Below are 12,157 nucleotides of genomic sequence, written 5' to 3' on the forward strand. Positions count from 1 at the left end.
GTTTACAAGGAATTTTGAAAAACAGGGATGTTTAAATGATGCCGGCTCTGTTTTTCTGTAAATAAATTTGCATATTTTGTAGGACTTTTAATTGTAATGATAGAGAAAAAAAAACAAGGAAAACTATTTAATGAAAGCACGATATTTATCTTTGGTAAATGACTTTAGAGCAGTTAAAAAAAGACATTGCTTAAAAAAACTCAGAATCAGAAAAAAACACTGAATTATTTAAGAACACATATATTTTAAAGTATAACATATTTATTATAATTTATTTGCACCGTTGGGAAGACTTGATTTGGCCTTCCGCCTTGACACCCTCTTCATTGATGTCCAGTTCATCTGGAGGCCGGGGGGCTCTCGGACCTACCATGCTTTTTCTTTTTTGCTTTAGAAGAACAACTGTCTGGTTCCTCTCAGGCCTTCTGCCTTTCCTTTCTTTCTATTTTGTTGGTTAATTATTATTTTTAAAATTTTCTTTTTCTTTCTCTTGGCTCCTCCTTTTAGGATGTCCAGATGTTGTAAAAAAAAAAAAAAAGCCGCAGTTCAGTACAACTGCTCTTTTCACACTCAACTCCCTAAAACTCCTTGTAACCTTCTGTAACTATTGGATGACGCTTTCTCCAGCTTAGCCCTAAATAAAGCACAGTTTAAAAAAAAAAATAAAAGGCTCTTCGGTGGTCTGTGGTTCTTGGAATCTGGCCAGCCGTGCCTCTGGGCCCTGAAGTTGGCCCACGGGGAGTAGCTCGGGTCCTTCTGTCCATGGAGTCTGCGTGCTGCCCGGGCCCCGGTTTGAAGCCTAAGCAGTGAGGTGCGCTTCCTGGGAGGCGATGGGAGCATCGAGAAGGAAGGCCTGCTCCTCACTAAGAAAAATCTCTCTCGACTGGTGTGCACCCCTGAAATTCTCCACTGTAAGCCCACCCCTAGTTTCCTGGGTAGGGATGGCCACGGTGCCCAAGCCCAACAGAGAGTCCCCTTTCCTCCCTGACAGGAGGAAAACTGAGCCACCTGACTTGAGTGGGGGCCGGGGCGAAGTGCAGTGAGGGGTTGGGGAAGAAGGCAGGGAAGACGGGGACCACAGTAAAGGAGGGTGGGGACCCACGCCCAGACTCGCCCCTGGAGCGCTTTGCTCTTGGTCCTGCACCTTCCACTGCATTGACCGTTTGCGTGGATAGAGAAGACAGGGCTCTAGGTGATGCCCTTGGGGGCAGGGTTCTGGTGGGAGGGCACTGTGGACGGAGCAGCTTGGAGTGCTGCCATCTCTGTAGCACGACAGAGAGACAGAGACCCGAACGCCACAGGAGGTGTGAGAGGAAGGTGCTGTGTGTGTGTGTGTGTGTGTGTGTGTGTGTGTGTGTTCAGAGAGGGGAGGGTTCCAAAGGAGGGAGAATGGGAAGTAGCACTTGGGGGAGGGGAGGAGGGAGCGGATCCCCCTGAGATGCACACCCAGACGTGCACACCAGCCACAAACCTCCGTCAGGCCCTGTCCTGGGACAGCCCTTTCTCTAGTCCATCTCGTTTCCCAGCCCCAGCCTGCTCTAAGAATGGGCAGATCCCACCAAGGGCCTCCATCTCCCTCCACGCAGTGGGGCGAGAAGATGAAAGTCCTGGGAGACTTGTTTGTCCGTCTGTCTGTGCCCTCTTGCGGGAAAGGGGAATGGCTTCCGCCCCCACCTGTCCTTCTGCCCGCGGAGTGGTGGAGGGCAGGGCTCAGAGCCCCAGCCACAGAGCAGCACTCGGCCCCTGCGTTGCATCCTCCCCTCCCACCTCTCTTCCCAGGGCCAAGGGCCAATCCCATGTTTCTCACACTGGCCTCTGGAATCGTTGGCCTGGGGAGAAAAGGCCTTTAGGCATCAGGACCTGGAGCAGGCCTTCAAGCCTTGACCTCCATGTGGGATGGTTCCAAGATAAGACCCTCCCTGTTGCCTAAAATAACCCAGCCTTAACCTGCTGGTTCTGAGGAGCTGGACTTCTTGGAAGAACTCACTGCAAAGGGCTGGATGTCACACCAGGGGGTGATGCTACCCTGTGAGGAGCGGAGAGTTCTTTTCTAAGGAATCCTCTGGGTTTTAAACCTTAGACTGTTCAAAACTGTGGTTTCTGTTGGACATTTGCAGCCAAAAGCCACTGAGTTGGTCAGATGTCAACAACCTGTCGCTCCCTCAGACCCCAGGGAGCCTCAGTGGCCTCCCAGCCCCCTCCTGTGCCTCGTCACCACCTCCCCACTGTGCACCCTTCTCTCTGGCACAGCATCCTCCCCACCTCCTCTGCTGTGGCGCAGGGGCAGTAGAGGCCAGGGAACCGCCCCCGAGGAGCCGGGCCGCGCAGTGGGTCAGCCACTTCCTCTCCTTTTCAGGCATGGTTGACTGAGACTGACATGAACACACAAGGCCCAGATGTGAATACGCCAGTTCTATCAAATAAACCTATTTAAAACCACACACCGAGTGCCTAATGCATGCACAGCACATTTAAGAGCGAATATAATTTATTAACCTCTGGGGGGAAAGTTGTGGGTTCCTTGAAAAGTTGCTGAAAACTCTCAGGTCACTTTGCACACGATTGCGGAGAGTTCGGGGATCCCACACCTCATCCATCATCCCCTGGTTAAGAACCCCTGATCTGCAGTGTTATTTAAGAAAACCCAGGACACAACTCTCATTAATTTCTGCTGATATTCTGCGGCTTACATCCCTCTGCTAGTACAGTCATCCCTCGGAACCTGCAGGGAGTTGGTTCCAGGACCCCTGCAGATACCAAAATCCGTGGATGCTCTAAATGGCGCAGTTCAGTCGGCCCTCTGTATCTGCGGCTCTATTCCCCCTGCAGTGTGTGATTCCTTCATAGCTCCCCTATTGTTAAAAGACTTTTTGCTTATTATTATAAAGTTTTTATTTCAAGCATGGTGGAAAGGAGAGATACTTGCATAATGAACCCCAGTGCACACACCACTTAGCATTAACATACAGCAACTCAAAGAAAATCCCTGTTATCGAAGCACTGGGAGAGACCTCAGTTTCCCCTCCACGTTTTCGATGCTGCATCAAGGCTGGCTCTGGACTGCTGGGCAGCCTCACCCGCGCTGGGGTGGTTGTGGGACCTCGTGGCCTCACCCAGCCTTACCCAAGGGTGGGCAATGGCACCTGGTGGGAGCCCAGGCCTCCCTCCGGCCGCTGCTCCAGGCTTGGGCTTGGACGTCAGACCAAGGATGCACATACCATCTGTGTCACTTTGGAGAAGTGACCTAACCTCCCTGAGCCTCAATTTCCTTATCTCTAAAAAGGGGGGTCATACTACACCCCGCCCCAAAGAGTTGTGAGGAATACACACACACACAGACAAAGCCCTTCCGCTCCTCACCCACCGCTTTGTCCTCATGTTTTCTCTCTCACTTTTCTATTCCCTTCTCTCCCTTCTACCCTCCTGTCTGTGTGATGTTAATATGAGACCATTTACCGAGACCTTTCAGTTAATAGCTCCCATCTCCTTCTGGGTTTCAGATCCAACGTTTTGCCTATTCTGAGCTGGGTCCCACCCTCTCCTGCACACAGAGCACCAAAACAGTGACGCACAGATGTCCCCAAGCTATCCCACCCACGCGAGTGCCTCGCAGCCCAATATCCACCTTCCAAGGGCCACTGCGCTGGGCTGGGCAAATCTGCAGCTCCTCCCAGTGCGGGGTCTGCGGGGTCAGTGTTTGAGCCCAAGTTGACACTCCCCACCAGTGGGTACCGGGGATGTTCAGGCAGTGAGCTCAGGGTCCCAGCCCCGCCCGAAGTGAAGGCAGCAGGCTTGGTTGTGAATGCCGTTTGCCTCTCTCCCAAAATGGAATCCACCCCCCAAACAAAAATTATTAGTTGCCACTGACATCCCACTTCCCAAAGGCTGCTCACTCCTGGCGGTCGGATATTCAGGCCGCATTGATTCAGATAGCCTGCATGAATGACTGAGTTAAGGAAGGAAGGAAAGAACAAACCGCAGACAACTGAAGGCGTGTTCCAAAGGGGTGCGTGTTCTGGAGATGCCATTAGAGTGACAACAGCATGTCTGGAATAAGTGGAGAGCCAGCGCTGCCTTTCCCCCCAGAGGAGTATTCGCAGGTTTAAGTTCTTTACTTCCTAGCCTCCTCTCTCCACTCCCCTCCTGTGTCTCTGAGCTGTCTTCCCTTCTCCCTGCACATCCTCCCCCTGCCCCGTCCGTCTCGGGTCTGCAGCCCTCCCAGGTGCCCCGGAGGCCTAGCTGGTGGACAGCCAGCACCCCAGGCCCCTCATCAGCACCCCATCTCCTCTCACACTAGCCTCACACCCCATCTCACACTAGCCTCACTCGTCATCTCTTCAGGGAACCCTGAACATCTCCCTCTCTGCCTGCACCCTTTGTGGACATCTAACCAGGGTGTGCCCAGACCAGGAGGGCCGGAGACTGGTGTATCAGGGTGACGAAGGCTTGGGCTTGGACATCTGACCAGGATGCACATACCATCTGTGTCACTTTGGAGAAGTGACCTAATCTCCCTGAGCCTCAATTTCCTTATCTCTAAAAAGGGGATCATACTACACCCCGCCCCAAAGAGTCGTGAGGAATACACATACACGCAGACATACCCACCCCAGGGATCCTCTGAGCTGTAAATCCCTCAATAGTACAGATACTCAGAATGAGGAGCTCAGGCTCTGATCGCCCCCTCCTTCCCTTCCTTTAGTTCCATTCCATTGACAATTCACGTCCCAGCCGGAGCAAGCTTGGACACCAGACCACTGAGTCGTTTTCTCCGAAGCCCAGCCAGCCCGTGACGCTCCCAGAGAATGCCTGTCATGTCGAGGTGCTCACACCTGTCACTGCTCACACTCCTGCCCGGGGACCTCCGTTCACTGATGCTCCTCTGCCCCTTCCTCTCTCTGTGTCCTTTCTTTTTCCCGAGAGCGTCCCCGACAGGCCTGGGGCTGTTGTCTGCAGCCATCCTCTGTGGGTTCACATGGCCTCAGGCTGCACCTTAGTTTGGTCTTTGCGCTTAAAAAATGTTATCTAATTTTTGGAATAGGTAACATGTGCATATATTTCAAAATTCAAGAAGTACGAAAAGGTATATAATGAAAAGCACTCCCATCCCTGAACCCAGCTGCCTGTTCCTCTCTCCGGGGGCAGCCGGGTTATCAGCTGTCATGTTTACCCCGGTCTTCAGCTTGTAGGTGTGGGGGTGTTGGTGTGAGGAACGCAGCTGTCATCCTCAGTCTCGGTGTGGAGACCCAGAGCCAGGCAGTGACATTCCCGGCTCCCGTAGCTGGCCCGTGGGATTCCCAGGAGATGAATCCAGGCTGGGGCTGCTCAGGACCACCCCCTGGCTGAGTCGAGAAGTTGGGGCCCTTCCAGTCCACTCTTACCAGCCGGGCTCTTCCCTTTGAGGGGTGGTGGCGCGATCATTACCAGAGTGCTTGCCCTGAGCTAGACACCGTTAAGAGCTGCTTAATTATAATCTCACCTAACTCTCTCAGGTGGGTGTTACCATCCCTGTTCGACCGATGAGGAAACAGGCTCAGAGAGGTTAAGTCCCTGCAGAGATGACCCGGACTCAGGGTTCCAGCCCAGGTCTGTCTGCAAAGCTGGGATATTTCTCTCTGCATCTTGTCTCTCTTGGTTGTTAATTCTCCGCACAGTCGCTCCCCTCCAACCCTTCTCTTGTGTCTCCCATCTCCCTTCCCTCCTTCTCACTTTCTTTCCTCAATAATATCAATTTTACCTTTAAGAAATGGCATCACCAGTACTGACTTAAGTACTGGTCCTTTTCCTCCCTCCTCGCCCTGATTATCTGGGCTGGGCCCAGGGATCTCAAAGGTGAGCGAGCACAGGTGACTGACGGTGACTCCCCCTGCCTGGTGGCACTTGCTGGTGGTTGGGACAGAGGGAGCACATGGAGGGAGACAGAAAAAACCCAAAGACCCATTACATTTTCTTATTAACAAGGAGAGGAAATTAAATGGAAATAAATGTAATATTTATTAACACTTTCTGCAGCTACCTGAAGTTCAGGACCCTTCTGAGCTGTGTCAGCTGTTTCCCCCAGGACGCTGAACTCTGCAGAAAGCCTCAAGCACGTTGTTCAGAGCAAAGCAAACCGGTTCTCCATCACTCAAAGTCAAGGGGAAATTTTAACCATTTCTGATGGCCCCATACTCCACTAATTGAGGCGTGAAGCTTCCTCTCGTCCCAGAGTCTCCACACGAATCATCTTTGCCGTGGCCCCTCTCTCCCGACCTCCTCATGCGGCCCAGCCCTGGGAGCCGTGGGCACTGCACCCAGCTGCTGTCAGTCCGTCTCCCTTCCACTCCCCGCCCGGGGCCCCATGGGGTCCACAGAGAGGCTCAGAAGCAAGGCTGCTGTGAGGCATTTTCACTCCGCGCACAGGCAGCCCTGGGAAGAGGGCCCCTGGGCAGACTCCATGCACCTGCCCACTGCACGCCAGTCCTGCTCAGGACCTCGGATCCCATCATGAGGGCTTTTTCTTTGGGTCAGACTTGGGCCTCAATTAGTTCTGCATTTTTTAAATGAAAATTACCTTGGGATGGGAGCGTCTTTGTCCCCTCACCTGCTTAACCAATATTAAGAGTGCGCCTACTGAGTGCCAGCATGGAGACACGGGCTGCGCGTGGGTGATGAAGACGTAGGCACGTCGCCACCGTCCGGGCACAAGACCCGGTGTGCTCCAGGGGTGCTCTCTGATCCCGGGAGTCACCCTGCAGGGTGCTATCAGATGAACAATCAGAGGCTTGGGGAAGGTAAGTAGCTGGCCCCAAACCACACTGCAAGTAACTAGTGGATCCCAACTTCAAAATCAGCTGCACCGACCCCTCGTATGAGGTGCCCTGACAAACAAAAGACAGCTGCAGCGGGGCGTGGTGGCGGTGCAGGGGGCCGGCGGAGCACTGTGGAGGTGGGGGCCAGTAGCCCAGGGTGGGGAGGAGGAGACACTTGGGCCTGTTGTTGAAGGGTGAGCAGGGGTTAAACAGAGCCCGAGGGAGGGGAGCCTGGAGGAACAAAGGACCCTGGACCTTTTGAAGACCTGCAAGATGATTCAGGTAGATGGGGGATATGCTGGGGAGACACAGGGCCTTGTTTAAAAAGAATCCATTACTGATCAGTGTCCTGGCTACTTCAACGCCATCCCAGTTACCCTTTCCAACAACCCTGGACTCCTTTTCACAGACAGGCCTAAGTGATGCGCTGGAAGTCACACGGTTTGGCAGAGCTGGGGCTTGAGCCCCGGCCCCCGATGGCCGGGTCCAGGCTTGCAATCACTTCCAAAGCTCATGCGTGAAAAGTCTTCACTCGGAAGCCTCTGACTATTTCCATCCTCACAGAGACACACAGCCTAACCACAGGACAGGAGAGTGGAGACAGGACTGGCCTGGAAAGGTTCCTACCTCTGGGCTTCAGTTGCCTCCTTTGCAAAGTGAGGTTTCCTGGATCTCACGGATTTGGCCCAGCTCCCTGCTAAGTGTCAGGAAGGAGAAGAGGGAGGGCCGAGGAGGAACGCTGCGAATGCCCTCAGCCTGCCTCTCCAGACGAGAGTCACCTGGAGGCGCGAACGCAGGGGTATTTACTCACCACTTTATTCTGCTCTTGACGGAGCAGAAGACTCTTGCTGAGGGTAGGGTGACCTGAAGAGGCCTCTGGGCTCAAGGCATCCCCTTTAATCAAGCACTACTTGGGAGCATTGTGTGCTTTCAGCACTGAACTCAATGTCCCGTAGCCAGCTGGTGCTCAATGTTTGCTGAATAAAGTAGAAGGCGTGCTGGGTGGGGGGAATGCCTCCCAAGATCCCCTAGTGAAGGACCTCAGGCCCGCACACTCTTATCAAGGCCTCTCTGCCCCAGCTCTGCCAGAGATCAGAAGAAAGCCTGGGACTCCTTCCCAGTCCCCAGGGAGCCCCTGGGGTGACAGGGACCTTCCTGGGATGAGGGTCCCATTGGGGCGGTCCCAGAGGGTTAATGGACACAGATTCTCCTGTTATGCCAAGTTTCTGACCACTCCCATTCTACTGCCCTCTGCTCCAGGGGCTCCAGGTCAAACTGAGCACCTACTTTCTGACCTCCTGCTGCCCTCAGAGCGGGGACCACGTCACTGGGCCCTAGTTCACACTGTTCTGCGTGGCTCTGAGTATGTAGCTCCCTCCTGAGCTGAAGGCCCTGAGGACAAGAATTGTCTCCTTTGCCAGCCTGTCTCCTAGCACTGGCTGGTCAAAGAGCAGTGGGAACACAGAAGACTGAGGATTTATATGGAATGTTCCAAATCGTCCTCAATGGATGCTGAAACTCGAGGGTCAGAGGTAGATGAGAAACAGTATTTACATAGTTTCAAGTAACCCCCCTCCCAACACATACATAAGAATCTTATAAATTACACGGGGGAAGGTAGTAATTTTACAGTGGAGAAACTGGCAGACATGACCTTAACCTTGTGATCAAAGTTAAAATCACCTGGAAAGAAAGACCTAGCCATCACGGGCCTCCTGGAATGACTACTGAGAAGGATACAGCGTCACTCATTCTCGCTGAAAACGCACAGCTGAATTTAGTCACAAGGAAACAAACAAACCCAAACTGGGGAACAACATCCTGCAACATCAGTGGTTTGTTCTCATCTAAAGAGACATGACAATGAAATGCAACATATGACCGTAGATTGGGTCCTGGGCTAGATTTTATTTTTCTTTTGTTAAAAAGGATATTTGAGGAAAGGAAACTTAAAAAGAAAAGTTAAAAAGGAAATTGGGCAAAATTTAAATATGGTCTGTGGACGAGGCAATAGCCCTCTGTTAATGTTCGTTTCCTGATTCCGGTGTGGAGGAAGGGTGAATGATAAAGATAACGAGTTAAAATGTTAACACTATGTTAACACTTCGGGACTAACAAAGACAGGAATTCTTTGTATTATTTTCAAAACTTTTCTGTAAGTCTGACTTCAAAATAAAATGGGGAAAAATGTGGCCAGTTTGAGCATTAGCTGGGTCAGCCTGGGGAGAGCTGCCAGCCGTTTGGACTGGGCACTACAGGGACCAGTCCCCCCTCCACACCCTCTCTGGCCTCCTCCCCCCAGGAAACATCCTGGGAATCTGAAAGGAGAAACCCCTCAATGTGAACATGAGGAGTGGGTGTCATGGGCAGCATGATGGGGCCCCCGTGGTTCCTACCTACAGACCATTGAGAAAATGCTACCCTATCCTGGTTCCTGTTCCATCCCCATCCCCAGGAGCAGCCTGACTGGCAAAACAAGGAAACAACATCATTGTCAGTTCTGAAGAGAGAAGGGACGGATTTGAAAATACTAGAGGTGGAGAGTGGAGGTGGGTAGAGGGGAAGGGCAGTGAGCAGCCCACAGGCGCCCCCTGGAGGCAGGCGGACCACCACTCCAGAGTCCCCACTCTGGGACAGCTCTTGACTGTCCCTTCGGACTGTCCTCAGGGCCGGGGTCTGGAGACTCAGGGCTGTTGAGGCAGAGGTAGCCAGGACTCTGCACAGGGCATGGGGTGATCAGGAAGGCAGCCCAGGCTGGTGGGAGAGATGGAGGTAAACAGCATTCTGAAACTGGGGCAGGTGTGCAAGAATGGGGCTGGGAGCACTGCCTGAGGTGGTGATGGTAGGGAGCTGGCCGGCCTAGCCTGCCTGGCTGTCATGGAATCCCCAGTTTTCCATGCTTCGGAGGGGCCCGCTGCCCCTTGGCAGCCTTCAGATAAATGATGAAAGCACCTGATGTGGATAAAGTGCTTCGAAGTTGTTTACCCAGCAGATGTCTGAGCATCCTTTTGCTGCACCCCGATGAAGACTGAGTCAGGTGTGCACGTGTGCACTGTCTACATGTTGCAGAAAGAGGCACTGAGCTTGCACTGGTGAAGGGAACTGTGCAATGTCACGCAGCTACAGTGGCAGAACAAGGACTTGAACTTCAGCCTCTGACGGAGCACTAGGTAGACTGGAAACTGTTGCCGAGTACTGGCATCTAAGCAGGTCTTCTCCCGCTGGGCCCTGCTGCTCCTCCGGTTTAAACACCAGGCTTGGCATTCACGACTGTCCGTGAGCTCACTCACTTGGGGTCCCTGTCTCTGTGTCTTTGACACACTGTCCTCTGCTCGGAGCACCCTTCCTTCCTTCTCTGCTTTTGCATAGCAACAATATGTTATCTTCTGGGAGATTCTGATTGAAGTCCCCCTCCCAGGGGCCGCTGCTCAGGCCTCTGGCTGCACCGACCTCTGGGCGCTAATTGCAGCTCGACATAGTTTCTGTGTGCGGCTGGAGGCCGGGAACCACCCCAATGGACTTTGTCTACTACACAGTGCACAGTCCAAAGATGCTTCAGAGTTTCCTGAAGACCAGTGGTTTCCGAATTTTTTGGATTACAGATTCCTTTGAGAATCTGATGAGAGCTATGAATCCTCTGGCCCAGGTGAGCACCCAGGTGAGGAGTGAGGTGAGAAACAGGTGCTGAGAGACCGTCCACAGGTCAGCTCTCTGCCCAGACTGATGCTTTTGGAAGGGATTTCACATTGTGGGGAGAGAGAGTTTTCATTTCTGATGGAGCTCCCCTCCAACACCTGCCCCTGGCCAGGCCAGGCCAGGCCAGAAGGCCACTGGAGTCCCTGGCTGCATTTCTCTGTTCAAAGGCTCAGCTGGAAGATTTCGGGGAGGCGCCCCCGCTGTGGTTGCACGTGCTGCCCCTCCCGTCGGGTAAGAAGCAAGCAGAGAGGCTGGGAGAAGTTCTGCTTGGGGGTCACGCTCCCAAGTCCCTTCTCAGACTCACTGCTACTCAACTTTTCTTTTTTTTTCTCCAACACAGTAAATCTCCTATTATTCTCCAAGTTGATATAGTAAGCTGTGTCATTTTGAGAAGAAATACATAATGGTATATTAGAGCAAGCATGGAGCTCCTCATTCATGTTGAGAAAAAATTTATTACAATGTAAGAAAGTCTGAATAGCATGAATTTATTATAATGATTTAATACTTCTGCACTTGAGTTAAAAATGCCCCTCCATAAATAACTGTCCCTGGAAAACAGAGCAAATTTACACAGTTTACCGAGCCTCGGTGTTATATAAATCCTACATGCCTAAATCACTGTCAGCCGCGAGGAGAAGCCCACACGCTGGGGCTGGAGTCCATCCTATCTCAACTGGCCGCGGCAAGAGGCCGGAGAGCCAACTTCCCCTTCCTCCGGCTCCCTCAGCTCAGCAGCTGAAGTGTAGGGACGAGGAGGAAGCAGAGAGGGAAAAGCACAGTTTACAACTGCCGGACAGTGGTCAGGCCGGGGGCCGCGGTCTGGGTGCTGGTGCCAGCAAGTTGCCAGCCAAGGCCGCCAGCTGTGGACTGCGGAGGAGGGGGCGGGAGATGCCCTGTCCAGATCGCACACCCGGCCTGGTCTTCCAGCCAGTCGCCTCTCCTCCTTCTCGCAGATTCCACCCTGCTCTTTACTCCTGGACCTTCTGGTTCCTCCTCTTCCAAGCAGCCCCCTCTCAGAGCCCCCTGTGGCTCCACAGGACAGCCTGCCCGCCCTGCTCTCACGGACACGTTGGCCTCATAATTCCGGGTCTCCTCTGGGCTGGTTTCCAGGGCGAGGTCAGCATTCCATGGCAGCAGTGACAGCGGAGCTGGGTCTGGAAAGATACATCCCAAAGGGAAGGGCCTGGAAAAGTCACCCAGGCGGGAAAGAGCAGTGGGTCTTTGGGAGCCGGTCAGAGGCTGTGAGTGGGGAGAAGAGCAGAGAACGGAGGGAGGGGAGGGGAGGGGAGGGGAGGTGGGGTCAGAGCCTGGGTGTCCGCCTCAGGGGTGTGCTCCTTGCCCTGCGAGCACGGCAGAGCCCTTTGGATTTTAACAGGGAAGTTACAGTCTCAGATTTGTTTTGGAAAGAAAATGCTCGTCAGTGTGGGGATGTCGTGCAGGCGTCCCAAGCCCACTGTCCCCGAGTCCTCTCTCCTCGTGGGAGAGCTGCCAGCAGCCTGGTTAGTGCAGAGTGTGCTAGACTTTGCAAACACGGATCTATTTCGTTTCTTCCCTCTCTCCCTCCCGTCCTCCCCTGCACCTTATCTGTTCATCTATCTGATAAATAAAACTGAGAGCCTCCAACGTGCCAGGGACCATGCTAAGTTCTGGGGAGTGAGTGATAGGAC

General features: G+C 53.1%; 1 protein-coding gene across 2 annotated transcripts in view; it reads right to left on the reverse strand.

The window, feature by feature from the left end:
* Positions 1-10,954: 10,954 nt before the first annotated feature.
* The window catches only part of KIAA1328 (KIAA1328 ortholog), a 171,986-nt gene continuing 170,783 nt past the window's right edge, over positions 10,955-12,157 (reverse strand). Inside the window, exon 12 of one of the 2 annotated variants that reach the window (XM_072948983.1) lies at positions 10,955-11,644. The gene's annotated coding sequence lies outside the window, so the exon portion shown is untranslated. Of the gene's footprint in view, positions 11,674-12,157 lie in introns of both variants that reach the window. The other variant, XM_072948984.1, reaches the window with a different exon arrangement.

Source organism: Vicugna pacos, chromosome 24 (assembly GCF_048564905.1).
Source record: "Vicugna pacos chromosome 24, VicPac4, whole genome shotgun sequence".
Classification (NCBI taxonomy): domain Eukaryota; kingdom Metazoa; phylum Chordata; class Mammalia; order Artiodactyla; family Camelidae; genus Vicugna; species Vicugna pacos.